At 59.2% G+C, this 16,944-nt stretch overlaps 1 protein-coding gene across 1 annotated transcript in view; it reads left to right on the forward strand.

Annotated features, from left to right (window-relative positions):
• RPS8 (ribosomal protein S8) overlaps window positions 1-16,944 on the forward strand; it is a 69,650-nt gene that overhangs the window by 26,559 nt on the left and 26,147 nt on the right. The gene's annotated exons all lie outside the window — the stretch shown is intronic.

Raw genomic sequence — 16,944 nt, forward strand, 5'->3', positions numbered from 1 at the left:
TTGTATCCCTCATCCACCGCGCTGCCCTACATTGTATCCCTCATCCACAGCACAATGTCACCCTACATTGTATCCCTCATCCACCGTGCTGCCCTACATAGTATCCCTCATCCACAGCACTGCACCTCCCTACATTGTATTTAAGTTCCACTGCCCTGGCCTACATTGTATCCCTCATCCACAGCACATGTCACCCTACATTGTATCCCTCATCCACCGCGCTGCCCTACATTGTATCCCTCATCCACAGCACTGCACCTCCCTACATTGTATTCCTCTTCCACTGCCCCGCCCTACATTGTATCCCTCATCCACAGCACCGCGCAGCCCTACATTGTATCCCTCATCCCCATCGCTGCCCTACGTTGTATCCCTCATCCACAGCACTGCCCTACATTGTATCCCTCATCCACAGCACTGAGCCACCCTACATTGTATCCCTCTTCCACTGCACCGCCCTGCTCCGCCCTACATTGTATCCCTCATCTACAGCACTGAGCCGCTCTACATTGTATCCCTCACCCACAGCACTGAGCCGCCCTACATTGTATCCCACACCCACAGCACCGATCCGCCCTACATTGTATCCCTCATCCACAGCGCCGCCCTACATTGTATCCCTCACCCACAGCACTAAGCCGCCTTACATTGTATCCCACATCCACAGCACCGAGCTGCGCTACATTGTATCCCTCATCCTCAGCACCGCGCCACCCTACATTGTATCCCTCATCCTTACCACCGCGCCGCCCTACATTGTATCCCTCATCCACAGGACCGCCCTACATTGTATCCCTCATCCACAGAACCGCGCCACCCTACATTGTATCCCTCTTCTACTCCACCACCCCGCCCAGCCCTACATTGCATCCCTCATCCACAGCACCGCCCTACATTGTATGCCTCTTCCACTGCACCACCCCGCTCCGCCCTACATTGTATCCCTCAGCCACAGCACCGCCCCGCCCTACATTGTATCCCTCATCCACTGCACCGCACCGCCCTACATTATATCCCTCACCCACAGCACCGCGCCGCCCTACATTGTATCCCTCATCCACAGCACCGCTCCGCCCTACATTGTATCCCTCATCCACAGCACCGCCCCGCCCTGCATTGTATCCCTCATCCACAGCACCGCCCCGCCCTACATTGTATCCCTCACCCACAGCACCGCGCTGCCCTACATTGTATCCCTCATCCATAAAGCCCTCCACAGCACCGCCCCGCCCTACATTGTATCCCACACCCACAGCACCGCCCTACATTATATCCCTCACCCACAGCACCGCGCCGCCCTACATTGTATCCCTCATCCACAGCACCGCCCCGCCCTACATTGTATCCCTCATCCAAAGCACCGCGCCGCCCTACATTGTATCCCTCATCCATAAAGCCCTCCACAGCACCGCCCCGCCCTACATTGTATCCCTCATCCACAGCACCGCTCCGCCCTACATTGTGTCCCTCATCCACAGCACCGCGCCGCCCTACATTGTATCCCTCATCCACAGCACCGTCCCGCCCTACATTGTATCCCACACCCACAGCACCGAGCCGACCTACATTGTATCCACAGCACCGAGCCACCCTACATTGTATCCCTCACCCACAGCACCGTGCCGCCCTACATTGTATCCCTCATCCACACCACCGCGCCGCACTACATTGTATCCCTCATCCACAGCACCGTGCCAACCTACATTGTATCCTCATCCACAGCGCCGCCGTACATTGTATCCCTCATCCACAGCACCGCGCCGCCCTACATTGTATCCCTCATCCACAGCATCGCCCTACATTGTATCCCTCATCCACAGAACCGCCCTACATTGTATCCCTCTTCCACTGCACCGCACAGCATTGTATCCCTCACCCACAGCACTTAGCCGCCCTACATTGTATCCCTCATCCACAGCACCGCGCCGCACTACACTGTATCCCTCACCCACATCACCACGCCGCCCTACATTGTATCCCTCATCCACAGCACCGCGCCACACTATACTGTATCCCTCATCCACAGCATGGCCCCGCCCTACATTGTATCCCTCATGCACAGCACTGCGCCGCCCTACATTGTATACCTCATCCACAGCACCGCGACGCCCTACATTGTATCCCTCATCCACAGCACTGCGCCTCCCTACATTGTATACCTCATCCACAGCACCGCCCTACATTGTATCCCTCATCCACAGAACCGCGCCACCCTACATTGTATTCCTCTTCCACTGCACCGCCTTACATTGTATCCCTCTTCCACTGCACCGCCCTACATTGTATCCCTCACCCACAGCACCGCCCTACATTGTATCCCTCACCCACAGCACTTAGCCGCCCTACATTGTATCCCTCATCCACAGCATCGCCCTACATTGTATCCCTCATCCATAGAACCGCGCCAGCCTACATTGTATTCCTCTTCCACTGCACCGCCCTACACTGTATCCCTCACCCACAGCACTTAGCCGCCCTACATTGTATCCCTCATCCACAGCCCTTAGCCGCCCTACATTGTATCCCTCATCCACAGCACCGCGCCACACTACACTGTATCCCTCATCCACAGCACCGCGCCGCCCTACATTGTATCCCTCTTCCACAGCACCGCCCTACATTGTATCCCTCATCCACAGCACCGCCCTACATTGTATGCCTCATCCACCGCGCTGCCCTACATTGTATCCCTCATCCACCGCGCTGCCCTACATTGTATCCCTCATCCACAGCACAATGTCACCCTACATTGTATCCCTCATCCACCGTGCTGCCCTACATAGTATCCCTCATCCACAGCACTGCACCTCCCTACATTGTATTTAAGTTCCACTGCCCTGGCCTACATTGTATCCCTCATCCACAGCACATGTCACCCTACATTGTATCCCTCATCCACCGCGCTGCCCTACATTGTATCCCTCATCCACAGCACTGCACCTCCCTACATTGTATTCCTCTTCCACTGCCCCGCCCTACATTGTATCCCTCATCCACAGCACCGCGCAGCCCTACATTGTATCCCTCATCCCCATCGCTGCCCTACGTTGTATCCCTCATCCACAGCACTGCCCTACATTGTATCCCTCATCCACAGCACTGAGCCACCCTACATTGTATCCCTCTTCCACTGCACCGCCCTGCTCCGCCCTACATTGTATCCCTCATCTACAGCACTGAGCCGCTCTACATTGTATCCCTCACCCACAGCACTGAGCCGCCCTACATTGTATCCCACACCCACAGCACCGATCCGCCCTACATTGTATCCCTCATCCACAGCGCCGCCCTACATTGTATCCCTCACCCACAGCACTAAGCCGCCTTACATTGTATCCCACATCCACAGCACCGAGCTGCGCTACATTGTATCCCTCATCCTCAGCACCGCGCCACCCTACATTGTATCCCTCATCCTTACCACCGCGCCGCCCTACATTGTATCCCTCATCCACAGGACCGCCCTACATTGTATCCCTCATCCACAGAACCGCGCCACCCTACATTGTATCCCTCTTCTACTCCACCACCCCGCCCAGCCCTACATTGCATCCCTCATCCACAGCACCGCCCTACATTGTATGCCTCTTCCACTGCACCACCCCGCTCCGCCCTACATTGTATCCCTCAGCCACAGCACCGCCCCGCCCTACATTGTATCCCTCATCCACTGCACCGCACCGCCCTACATTATATCCCTCACCCACAGCACCGCGCCGCCCTACATTGTATCCCTCATCCACAGCACCGCTCCGCCCTACATTGTATCCCTCATCCACAGCACCGCCCCGCCCTGCATTGTATCCCTCATCCACAGCACCGCCCCGCCCTACATTGTATCCCTCACCCACAGCACCGCGCTGCCCTACATTGTATCCCTCATCCATAAAGCCCTCCACAGCACCGCCCCGCCCTACATTGTATCCCACACCCACAGCACCGCCCTACATTATATCCCTCACCCACAGCACCGCGCCGCCCTACATTGTATCCCTCATCCACAGCACCGCCCCGCCCTACATTGTATCCCTCATCCAAAGCACCGCGCCGCCCTACATTGTATCCCTCATCCATAAAGCCCTCCACAGCACCGCCCCGCCCTACATTGTATCCCTCATCCACAGCACCGCTCCGCCCTACATTGTGTCCCTCATCCACAGCACCGCGCCGCCCTACATTGTATCCCTCATCCACAGCACCGTCCCGCCCTACATTGTATCCCACACCCACAGCACCGAGCCGACCTACATTGTATCCACAGCACCGAGCCACCCTACATTGTATCCCTCACCCACAGCACCGTGCCGCCCTACATTGTATCCCTCATCCACACCACCGCGCCGCCCTACATTGTATCCCTCACCCACAGCACCGCGCTGCCCTACATTGTATCCCTCATCCACAGCACCGCCCCGCCCTACATTGTATCCCTCATCCACAGCACCGCCCCACCCTACATTGTATCCCTCATCCATAAAGCCCCCCACAGCACCGTCCCGCCCTACATTGTATCCCACACCCACAGCACCGAGCCACCCTACATTGTATCCACAGCACCGAGCCACCCTACATTGTATCCCTCACCCACAGCACCGCGCCGCCCTACATTGTATCCCTCATCCACAGCACCGCCCCGCCCTACATTGTATCCCTCATCCACACCACCGCGCCGCCCTACATTGTATCCCTCATCCACAGCACCGCCCCGCCCTACATTGTATCCCTCATCCACAGCACCGCCCCGCCCTACATTGTATCCCTCATCCATAAAGCCCTCCACAGCACCGCGCCGCCCTACATTGTATCCCTCATCCACACCACCGCGCCGCCCTACATTGTATCCCTCACCCACAGCACCGCGCCACCCTACATTGTATCCCTCATCCACAGCACCGCTCCGCCCTACATTGTATCCCTCATCCACAGCACCCCGCCGCCCTACATTGTATCCCTCATCCACAGCACCGTCCCGCCCTACATTGTATCCCACACCCACAGCACCGAGCCGACCTACATTGTATCCACAGCACCGAGCCACCCTACATTGTATCCCTCACCCACAGCACCGTGCCGCCCTACATTGTATCCCTCATCCACACCACCGCACCGCCCTACATTGTATCCCTCACCCACAGCCCCGCGCCGCCCTACATTGTATCCCTCATCCACAGCACCGCCCCGTCCTACATTGTATCCCTCATCCACAGCACCGCCCCACCCTACATTGTATCCCTCATCCATAAAGCCCTCCACAGCACCATCCCGCCCTACATTGTATCCCACACCCACAGCACCGAGCCGCCCTACATTGTATCCACAGCACCGAGCCACCCTACATTGTATCCCTCACCCACAGCACCGCGCCGCCCTACATTGTATCCCTCATCCACAGCACCGCCCCGCCCTACATTGTATCCCTCATCCACACCACCGCGCCGCCCTACATTGTATCCCTCATCCACAGCACCGCCCCGCCCTACATTGTATCCCTCATCCACAGCATCGCCCCGCCCTACATTGTATCCCTCATCCATAAAGCCCTCCACAGCACTGCGCCGCCCTACATTGTATCCCTCATCCACACCACCGCACCGCCCTACATTGTATCCCTCATCCACAGCACCGCCCTACATTGTATCCCTCATCCACCGCGCCGCCCTACATTGTATCCCTCATCCACAGCACCGCCCCGCCCTACATTGTATCCCTCATCCACAGCATCGCCCCGCCCTACATTGTATCCCTAAAGCCCTCCACAGCACTGCGCCGCCCTACATTGTATCCCTCATCCACACCACCGCGCCGCCCTATATTGTATCCCTCATCCACAGCACCGCCCTACATTGTATCCCTCATCCACAGCACCGCCCTACATTGTATCCCTCATCCACAGCATCGCCCCGCCCTACATTGTATCCCTCATCCATTAAGCCCACCACAGCAGTTCGCCGCCCTACATTGTATCCCTCATCCACAGCACCGCCCCACCCTACATTGTATCCCTCATCCATAAAGCCCTCCACAGCACCATCCCGCCCTACATTGTATCCCACACCCACAGCACCGAGCCGCCCTACATTGTATCCACAGCACCGAGCCACCCTACATTGTATCCCTCACCCACAGCACCGCGCCGCCCTACATTGTATCCCTCATCCACAGCACCGCCCCGCCCTACATTGTATCCCTCATCCACACCACCGCGCCGCCCTACATTGTATCCCTCATCCACAGCACCGCCCCGCCCTACATTGTATCCCTCATCCACAGCATCGCCCCGCCCTACATTGTATCCCTCATCCATAAAGCCCTCCACAGCACTGCGCTGCCCTACATTGTATCCCTCATCCACACCACCGCGCCGCCCTACATTGTATCCCTCATCCACAGCACCGCCCTACATTGTATCCCTCATCCACCGCGCCGCCCTACATTGTATCCCTCATCCACAGCACCGCCCCGCCCTACATTGTATCCCTCATCCACAGCATCGCCCCGCCCTACATTGTATCCCTCATCCATAAAGCCCTCCACAGCACTGCGCCGCCCTACATTGTATCCCTCATCCACACCACCGCGCCGCCCTATATTGTATCCCTCATCCACAGCACCGCCCTACATTGTATCCCTCATCCACAGCACCGCCCTACATTGTATCCCTCATCCACAGCATCGCCCCGCCCTACATTGTATCCCTCATCCATTAAGCCCTCCACAGCACTTCGCCGCCCTACATTGTATCCCTCATCCACACCACCGCGCCGCCCTACATTGTATCCCTCATCCACAGCTCCGCCCTACATTGTATCCCTCATACACAGCACCGCCCTGCCCTACATTGTATCCCTCATCCAGACCACCGCGCCGCCCTACATTGTATCCCTCACCCACAGCACCGCCCCGCCCTACATTGTATCCCTCATCCACAGCACCGCCCCGCCCTACATTGTATCCCTCATCCACAGCACCACGCCGCACTACATTGTATCTCTCATCCAGACCACCGCCCCGCCCTACATTGTATCCCTCATCCATAAAGCCCTCCACAGCACCGCGCCGCCCTACATTGTATCCCTCATCCACACCACCGCGCCGCCCTACATTGTATCCCTCATCCACAGCACTGCTCCGCCCTACATTGTATCCCTCATCCACAGCACCGCCCCGCCCTACATTGTATCCCTCATCCAGACCACCGCGCCGCCCTACATTGTATCCCTCATCCACAGCACCGCGCCGCCCTACATTGTATCCCTCATCCACAGCACCGCCCCGCCCTACATTGTATCCCTCATCCACAGCACCGCGCCGCCCTACATTGTATCCCTCATCCATAAAGCCCTCCACAGCACCGCACCGCCCTACATTGTATCCCTCATCCACAGCACCGCCCTACATTATATCCCTCACCCACAGCACCGCGCCACCCTACATTGTATCCCTCATCCACAGCACCGCTCCGCCGTACATTGTATCCCTCATCCACAGCACCGCGCCACCCTACATTGTATCCCTCATCCACAGCACCGCCCCACCCTACATTGTATCCCTCATCCATAAAGCCCCCCACAGCACCGTCCCGCCCTACATTGTATCCCACACCCACAGCACCGAGCCACCCTACATTGTATCCACAGCACCGAGCCACCCTACATTGTATCCCTCACCCACAGCACCGCGCCGCCCTACATTGTATCCCTCATCCACAGCACCGCCCCGCCCTACATTGTATCCCTCATCCACACCACCGCGCCGCCCTACATTGTATCCCTCATCCACAGCACCGCCCCGCCCTACATTGTATCCCTCATCCACAGCACCGCCCCGCCCTACATTGTATCCCTCATCCATAAAGCCCTCCACAGCACCGCGCCGCCCTACATTGTATCCCTCATCCACACCACCGCGCCGCCCTACATTGTATCCCTCACCCACAGCACCGCGCCACCCTACATTGTATCCCTCATCCACAGCACCGCTCCGCCCAACATTGTATCCCTCATCCACAGCACCCCGCCGCCCTACATTGTATCCCTCATCCACAGCACCGTCCCGCCCTACATTGTATCCCACACCCACAGCACCGAGCCGACCTACATTGTATCCACAGCACCGAGCCACCCTACATTGTATCCCTCACCCACAGCACCGTGCCGCCCTACATTGTATCCCTCATCCACACCACCGCACCGCCCTACATTGTATCCCTCACCCACAGCCCCGCGCCGCCCTACATTGTATCCCTCATCCACAGCACCGCCCCGTCCTACATTGTATCCCTCATCCACAGCACCGCCCCACCCTACATTGTATCCCTCATCCATAAAGCCCTCCACAGCACCATCCCGCCCTACATTGTATCCCACACCCACAGCACCGAGCCGCCCTACATTGTATCCACAGCACCGAGCCACCCTACATTGTATCCCTCACCCACAGCACCGCGCCGCCCTACATTGTATCCCTCATCCACAGCACCGCCCCGCCCTACATTGTATCCCTCATCCACACCACCGCGCCGCCCTACATTGTATCCCTCATCCACAGCACCGCCCCGCCCTACATTGTATCCCTCATCCACAGCATCGCCCCGCCCTACATTGTATCCCTCATCCATAAAGCCCTCCACAGCACTGCGCCGCCCTACATTGTATCCCTCATCCACACCACCGCACCGCCCTACATTGTATCCCTCATCCACAGCACCGCCCTACATTGTATCCCTCATCCACCGCGCCGCCCTACATTGTATCCCTCATCCACAGCACCGCCCGCCCTACATTGTATCCCTCATCCACAGCATCGCCCCGCCCTACATTGTATCCCTAAAGCCCTCCACAGCACTGCGCCGCCCTACATTGTATCCCTCATCCACACCACCGCGCCGCCCTATATTGTATCCCTCATCCACAGCACCGCCCTACATTGTATCCCTCATCCACAGCACCGCCCTACATTGTATCCCTCATCCACAGCATCGCCCCGCCCTACATTGTATCCCTCATCCATTAAGCCCTCCACAGCAGTTCGCCGCCCTACATTGTATCCCTCATCCACAGCACCGCCCCACCCTACATTGTATCCCTCATCCATAAAGCCCTCCACAGCACCATCCCGCCCTACATTGTATCCCACACCCACAGCACCGAGCCGCCCTACATTGTATCCACAGCACCGAGCCACCCTACATTGTATCCCTCACCCACAGCACCGCGCCGCCCTACATTGTATCCCTCATCCACAGCACCGCCCCGCCCTACATTGTATCCCTCATCCACACCACCGCGCCGCCCTACATTGTATCCCTCATCCACAGCACCGCCCCGCCCTACATTGTATCCCTCATCCACAGCATCGCCCCGCCCTACATTGTATCCCTCATCCATAAAGCCCTCCACAGCACTGCGCCGCCCTACATTGTATCCCTCATCCACACCACCGCGCCGCCCTACATTGTATCCCTCATCCACAGCACCGCCCTACATTGTATCCCTCATCCACCGCGCCGCCCTACATTGTATCCCTCATCCACAGCACCGCCCCGCCCTACATTGTATCCCTCATCCACAGCATCGCCCCGCCCTACATTGTATCCCTCATCCATAAAGCCCTCCACAGCACTGCGCCGCCCTACATTGTATCCCTCATCCACACCACCGCGCCGCCCTATATTGTATCCCTCATCCACAGCACCGCCCTACATTGTATCCCTCATCCACAGCACCGCCCTACATTGTATCCCTCATCCACAGCATCGCCCCGCCCTACATTGTATCCCTCATCCATTAAGCCCTCCACAGCACTTTGCCGCCCTACATTGTATCCCTCATCCACACCACCGCGCCGCCCTACATTGTATCCCTCATCCACAGCTCCGCCCTACATTGTATCCCTCATACACAGCACCGCCCTGCCCTACATTGTATCCCTCATCCAGACCACCGCTCCGCCCTACTTTGTATCCCTCACCCACAGCACCGCCCCGCCCTACATTGTATCCCTCATCCACAGCACCGCCCCGCCCTACATTGTATCCCTCATCCACAGCACCACGCCGCACTACATTGTATCTCTCATCCAGACCACCGCCCCGCCCTACATTGTATCCCTCATCCATAAAGCCCTCCACAGCACCGCGCCGCCCTACATTGTATCCCTCATCCACACCACCGCGCCGCCCTACATTGTATCCCTCATCCACAGCACTGCTCCGCCCTACATTGTATCCCTCATCCACAGCACCGCCCCGCCCTACATTGTATCCCTCATCCAGACCACCGCGCCGCCCTACATTGTATCCCTCATCCACAGCACCGCGCCGCCCTACATTGTATCCCTCATCCACAGCACCGCCCCGCCCTACATTGTATCCCTCATCCACAGCACCGCGCCGCCCTACATTGTATCCCTCATCCATAAAGCCCTCCACAGCACCGCACCGCCCTACATTGTATCCCTCATCCACAGCACCGCCCTACATTATATCCCTCACCCACAGCACCGCGCCACCCTACATTGTATCCCTCATCCACAGCACCGCTCCGCCGTACATTGTATCCCTCATCCACAGCACCGCGCCACCCTACATTGTATCCCTCATCCACAGCACCGTCCCGCCCTACATTGTATCCCACACCCACAGCACCGAGCCGACCTACATTGTATCCACAGCACCGAGCCACCCTACATTGTATCCCTCACCCACAGCACCGTGCCGCCCTACATTGTATCCCTCATCCACACCACCGCGCCGCCCTACATTGTATCCCTCACCCACAGCACCGCGCCGCCCTACATTGTATCCCTCATCCACAGCACCGCCCCGCCCTACATTGTATCCCTCATCCACAGCACCGCCCCACCCTACATTGTATCCCTCATCCATAAAGCCCTCCACAGCACCGTCCCGCCCTACATTGTATCCCACACCCACAGCACGGAGCCGCCCTACATTGTATCCACAGCACCGAGCCACCCTACATTGTATCCCTCACCCACAGCACCGCGCCGCCCTACATTGTATCCCTCATCCACAGCACCGCCCCGCCCTACATTGTATCCCTCATCCACAGCACCGCCCCGCCCTACATTGTATCCCTCATCCATAAAGCCCTCCACAGCACCGCGCCGCCCTACATTGTATCCCTCATCCACACCACCGCGCCGCACTACATTGTATCCCTCATCCACAGCACTGCTCCGCCCTACATTGTATCCCTCATCCACAGCACTGCCCCGCCCTACATTGTATCCCTCATCCAGACCACCGCGCCGCCCTACATTGTATCCCTCACCCACAGGACCGCCCCGCCCTACATTGTATCCCTCATCCACAGCACCGCCCCGCCCTACATTGTATCCCTCATCCACAGCACCACGCAGCACTACATTGTATCCCTCATCCACAGCACTGCCCTGCATTGTATCCCTTATAAACAGCAGGGAGTGGCACTACATTGTGTCTGTCATCCACAACACCGCGCCGCCCCAAACTGTATCCCTCATCCACAGTACCATGGCGCCCTACATTGCATCCCTCATCCACAGCACCGCCCTACATTGTATACCTAATTAACAGCATACTGTGCCCATCTCCACCCCCCCAAACCGTGCACATCTCCACCCCCCCCATACCGTGCACATCTCCACCCCCCCATACCGTGCACATCTCCAGCCCCCCATACCGTCCACATCTCCACCCCCCCATACCGTGCACATCTCCACCCCCCCATACCGTGCACATCTCCACCTCCCCATACCGTGCACATCTCCACCTCCCCATACCGTGCACATCTCCACCCCACCATACTGTTCACATCTCCACCCCCCCCCATACCGTGCACATCTCCACCTCCCCATACCGTGCACATCTCCACCTCCCCATACCGTGGACATCTCCACCCCCCCATTCCGTGCACATCTCCACCCCCCCCATACCGTGCACATCTCCACCCCCCCCCATACCGTGCACATCTCCACCCCCCCATACCGTGCACATCTCCACCCCCCCATACCGTGCACATCTCCACCTCCCCATACCGTGCACATCTCCACCCCACCATACTGTGCACAACTCCACCTCCCCATACCGGGCACATCTCCACCTCCCTATACCATGCACATCTCCACCCGCCCATACTGTGCACATCTCCACCCCACCATACCGTGCACATCTCCACCCCACCATACTGGGCACATCTCCACCCCACCATACCGTGCACATCTCCACCCCGCCATACCGCGCACATCTCCACCCCCCATACCGGGCACATCTCCACCTCGCCATACCGTGCACATCTCCAGCCCACCATACCGGGCACATCTCCACCCCCCATACCGGGCACATCTCCACCCCCCCATACCGTGCACATCTCCACCTCCCCATACCGTGCACATCTCCACTCCACCATACTGTGCACATCTCCACCTCACCATACCCTGCACATCTCCACCTGCCCATACCGTGCACATCTCCACCCCCCATACCGTGCACATCTCCCCCCCCGCCGTACCGTGCCCATCTCCACCCCACCGTACCGTGCACATCTCCACCTCCCCATACCGTGCACATCTCCACCCCACCATACCATGCACATCTCCACCTCCCCATACCGTGCCCATCTGCACCCCACCATACCGTGCACATCTCCACCCCCCCATACCGTGCACATCACCACCCCACCATACCGTGCACATCTCCACCCCCCCATACCGTGCACATCTCCACCCCCCCCCATACCGTGCACATCTCCACCCCACCATACCGTGCACATCTCCACCTCACCATACCGCGCACATCTCCCCCGCCATACCGTGCACATCTCCACCCCGCCATACCGTGCACATCTCCACCTCACCATACCGTGCACATCTCCACCCCGCCATACCGTGCCCATCTCCACCTCCCCATACCGTGCACATCTCCACCTTGCCATACCGTGCACATCTCCACCTCGCCATACAGGGCACATCTCTACCCCCCATACCGTGCACATCTCCCCCCCCCCCCCGCCATACCGTGCCCATCTCCACCACCCCATACCGTGCACATCTCCACCTCGCCATACCGTGCACATCTCCACCTCGCCATACCGTGCACATCTCCATCCCCCATACCGTGCACATCTCCACCCCACCATACTGTGCCCATCTCCACCCCGCCATACCGTGCGCATCTCCACCCCCCATACCGCGCACATCTCTACCCCACCATACCAGGCACATCTCCACCCCACCATACCGGGCACATCTCCACCCCATCATACCGGGCACATCTCTACCCCACAATACCGTGCACATCTCCACCCCGCCATACCGCGCACATCTCCACCCCCCCATACCGCGCACATCTCCACCCCCCCATACCGTGCACATCTCCACCCCCCCATACCGTGCACATCTCCACCCCCTCATACTGTGCACATCTCCACCTCACCATACCGGGCACATCTCCACCCCACCATACCGGGCACATCCCCCCCCCCCCCCATACCGGGCACATCTCCCCCCCCCCCCATACCGGGCACATCTCCACCCCGCCATACCGGGCGCATCTCCACCCTGCCATACCGTGCACATCTCCAGCCCCCATACCGGGCGCATCTCCACCCTGCCATACCGCGCACATCTCCACCCCCCCATAACGTGCACATCTCCACCTCCCCATACCGTGCACATCTCCACCCCACAATACCACGCACATCTCCACCCCCCCATACCGGGCACATCTCCACCCCACCATACCGTGCACATCTCCACCCCACCATACCGTGCACATCTCCACCCCCCCATACCGTGCACATCTCCACCTCCCCATACCGTGCACATCTCCACCCCCCCATACCGTGCACATCTCCACCCCCCCCCCCATACAGTGCACATCTCCACCCCACCATACCGTGCACATCTCCACCTCCCCATACCGTGCACATCTCCACCCCCCCCCCCCCCATACCGTGCACATCTCCACCCCACCATACCAGGCACATCTCCACCCCACCATACCGGGCACATCTCCACCCCATCATACCGGGCACATCTCTACCCCACAATACCGTGCACATCTCCACCCCGCCATACCGCGCACATCTCCACCCCCCCATACCGCGCACATCTCCACCACACCATACCAGGCACATCTCTACCCCACAATACCGCGCACATCTCCACTCGCCATACCGGGCACATCTCCACCCCGCCATACCGCGCACATCTCTACCCCACAATACCGTGCACATCTCCACCCCCTCATACTGTGCACATCTCCACCTCACCATACCGGGCACATCTCCACCCCACCATACCGTGCACATCTCCACCCCCCATACTGTGCACATCTCCACCCCCCCATACCGGGCACATCTCCCCCCCCCCCCCCCCATACCAGGCACATCTCCCCCCCCCATACCGGGCACATCTCCCCCCCCCCCATACCGGGCACATCTCCCCCCCCCCCCCCCATACCAGGCACATCTCCACCCCACAATACCGCGCACATCTCCACCCCCCCATACCGGGCACATCTCCACCCCACCATACCGTGCACATCTCCACCCCCCCATACAGGGCACATCTCCACCTCACCATACCGGGCACATCTCCACCCCACCATACCGTGCACATCTCCACCCCACCATACCGTGCACATCTCCACCTCCCCATACCGTGCACATCTCCACCCCCCCCTATACAGTGCACATCTCCACCCCACCATACCGCGCACATCTCCACCCCACAATACCGCGCACATCTCCACCCCCCCATACCGGGCACATCTCCACCCCACCATACCGTGCACATCTCCACCTCCCCATACAGGGCACATCTCCACCTCACCATACCGGGCACATCTCCACCCCACCATACCGTGCACATCTCCACCCCACCATACCGTGCACATCTCCACCCCCCCATACCGTGCACATCTCCACCTCCCCATACCGTGCACATCTCCACCCCCCCCCCCCCCATACCGGGCACATCTCCACCCCACCATACCGGGCACATCTCCACCCCACCATACCGTGCCCATCTCCACCTCACCATACCGTGCCCATCTCCACCCCCCCCCCCATACAGTGCACATCTCCAGCCCCCCATACCGTGCACATCTCCACCCCCCCCATACTGTGCACATCTCCACCCCCCCATACCGTGCACATCTCCACCTCGCCATACCGTGCACATCTCCACCCCCCCATACTGTGCACATCTCCACACCCCAATCCGGGCACATCTCCACCTCGCCATACCGTGCACATCTCCACCCCCCCATACCGTGCACATCTCCACCTCCCCATACCGGGCACATCTCCACCCCCCCCATACCGTGCACATCTCCACCCCGCCATACCGTGCACATCTCTACCTCACCATACCGTGCACATCTCCACCCCCCCATACCGTACACATCTCCACCCCCCCCATACCGTGCACATCTCCACCTCCCCATACCGTACACATCTCCACCCCCCCATACTGTGCACATCTCCACACCCCAATCCGGGCACATCTCCACCTCGCCATACCGTGCACATCTCCACCCCCCCATACCGTGCACATCTCCACCTCCCCATACCGGGCACATCTCCACCCCCCCCATACCGTGCACATCTCCACCCCGCCATACCGTGCACATCTCTACCTCACCATACCGTGCACATCTCCACCCCCCCATACCGTACACATCTCCACCCCCCCCATACCGTGCACATCTCCACCTCCCCATACCGTACACATCTCCACCCCCCCATACAGTGCACATCTCCACCCCGCCATACCGTGCACATCTCCACCCCCCCATACTGTGCACATCTCCACCCCGCCATACCGTGCATATCTCCACCTCCCCATACCGTGCACATCTCCACCTCCCCATACCGTGCACATCTCCCCCGCCATACTGTGCACATCTCCACCTCCCCATACCGTGCACATCTCCCCCCCCATACCGTGCACATCTTCCCCCCCCATACCGTGCACATCTCCACCCCCCCATACCGTGCACATCTCCCCCCCCATACCGTGCACATCTTCCCCCCCATACCGTGCACATCTCCCCCCCCATACCGTGCACATCTCCCCCCCCATACTGTGCACATCTCCACCTCACCATACCGTGCACATCTCCACCTCCCCATACCGTTTACATCTCCCCCCCCCATACCGTGCACATCCCCCCCCCATACCGTGCACATTTCCACCCCCCCCCATACCGTGCACATCCCCCCCCCCATACCGTGCACATCTCCACCCCCCATACCGTGCACATCTCCACCTCCCCATACCGTTTACATCTCCCCCCCCCATACCGTGCACATCTCCACCTCCCCATACCGTGCACATCTCCACCCCACCATACCGCGCACATCTCCCCCCCCATACCGCGCACATCTCCCCCCCCCATACCGTGCACATCTCCAGCCCTTTACCTCCTGTATCCCCCCATTATCTGTAGTCTGTAAGCCCCGCCCCTCTGTCTCCATCAGCTGATCACTACATATACCGGGTTTAGTATCTGCGCCCCGTATGCGCTGCGGGGTATGTTGGCGCCGTATAAAAAACCATTAGTATTATTACATGCAGGTCACGGCCGGGTGCTGGCGGGGTGTATGCAGGTCACTGCGAGGTGCATGCAGGTCACTGCGGAGTGCATGCAGGTTATTGCGGGGTGTATGCGGGTCACTGCGGGGTGCATGTAAGTCACTGCAGGGTGCATGTGGGTCACTGCGGGGCGCATGCAGGTTATTGCGGGGTGCATGTAAGTCACTGCGGGGTGCATGCAGGTCACTGCAGGGTGCATGCAGGTTACTGCGGGGTGTGTGTAGGTCACTGCGGGTGCATGCGGATCACTGCAGTTTATTGCGGGGTGCATGCGGGTCACTGCGCTGATCTCTGATGTCACATTTATAGGTCGTTGGTAACATAAACTCTGTAACATTTCGG

Source organism: Eleutherodactylus coqui, chromosome 3 (assembly GCF_035609145.1).
Source record: "Eleutherodactylus coqui strain aEleCoq1 chromosome 3, aEleCoq1.hap1, whole genome shotgun sequence".
Lineage (NCBI taxonomy): Eukaryota > Metazoa > Chordata > Amphibia > Anura > Eleutherodactylidae > Eleutherodactylus > Eleutherodactylus coqui.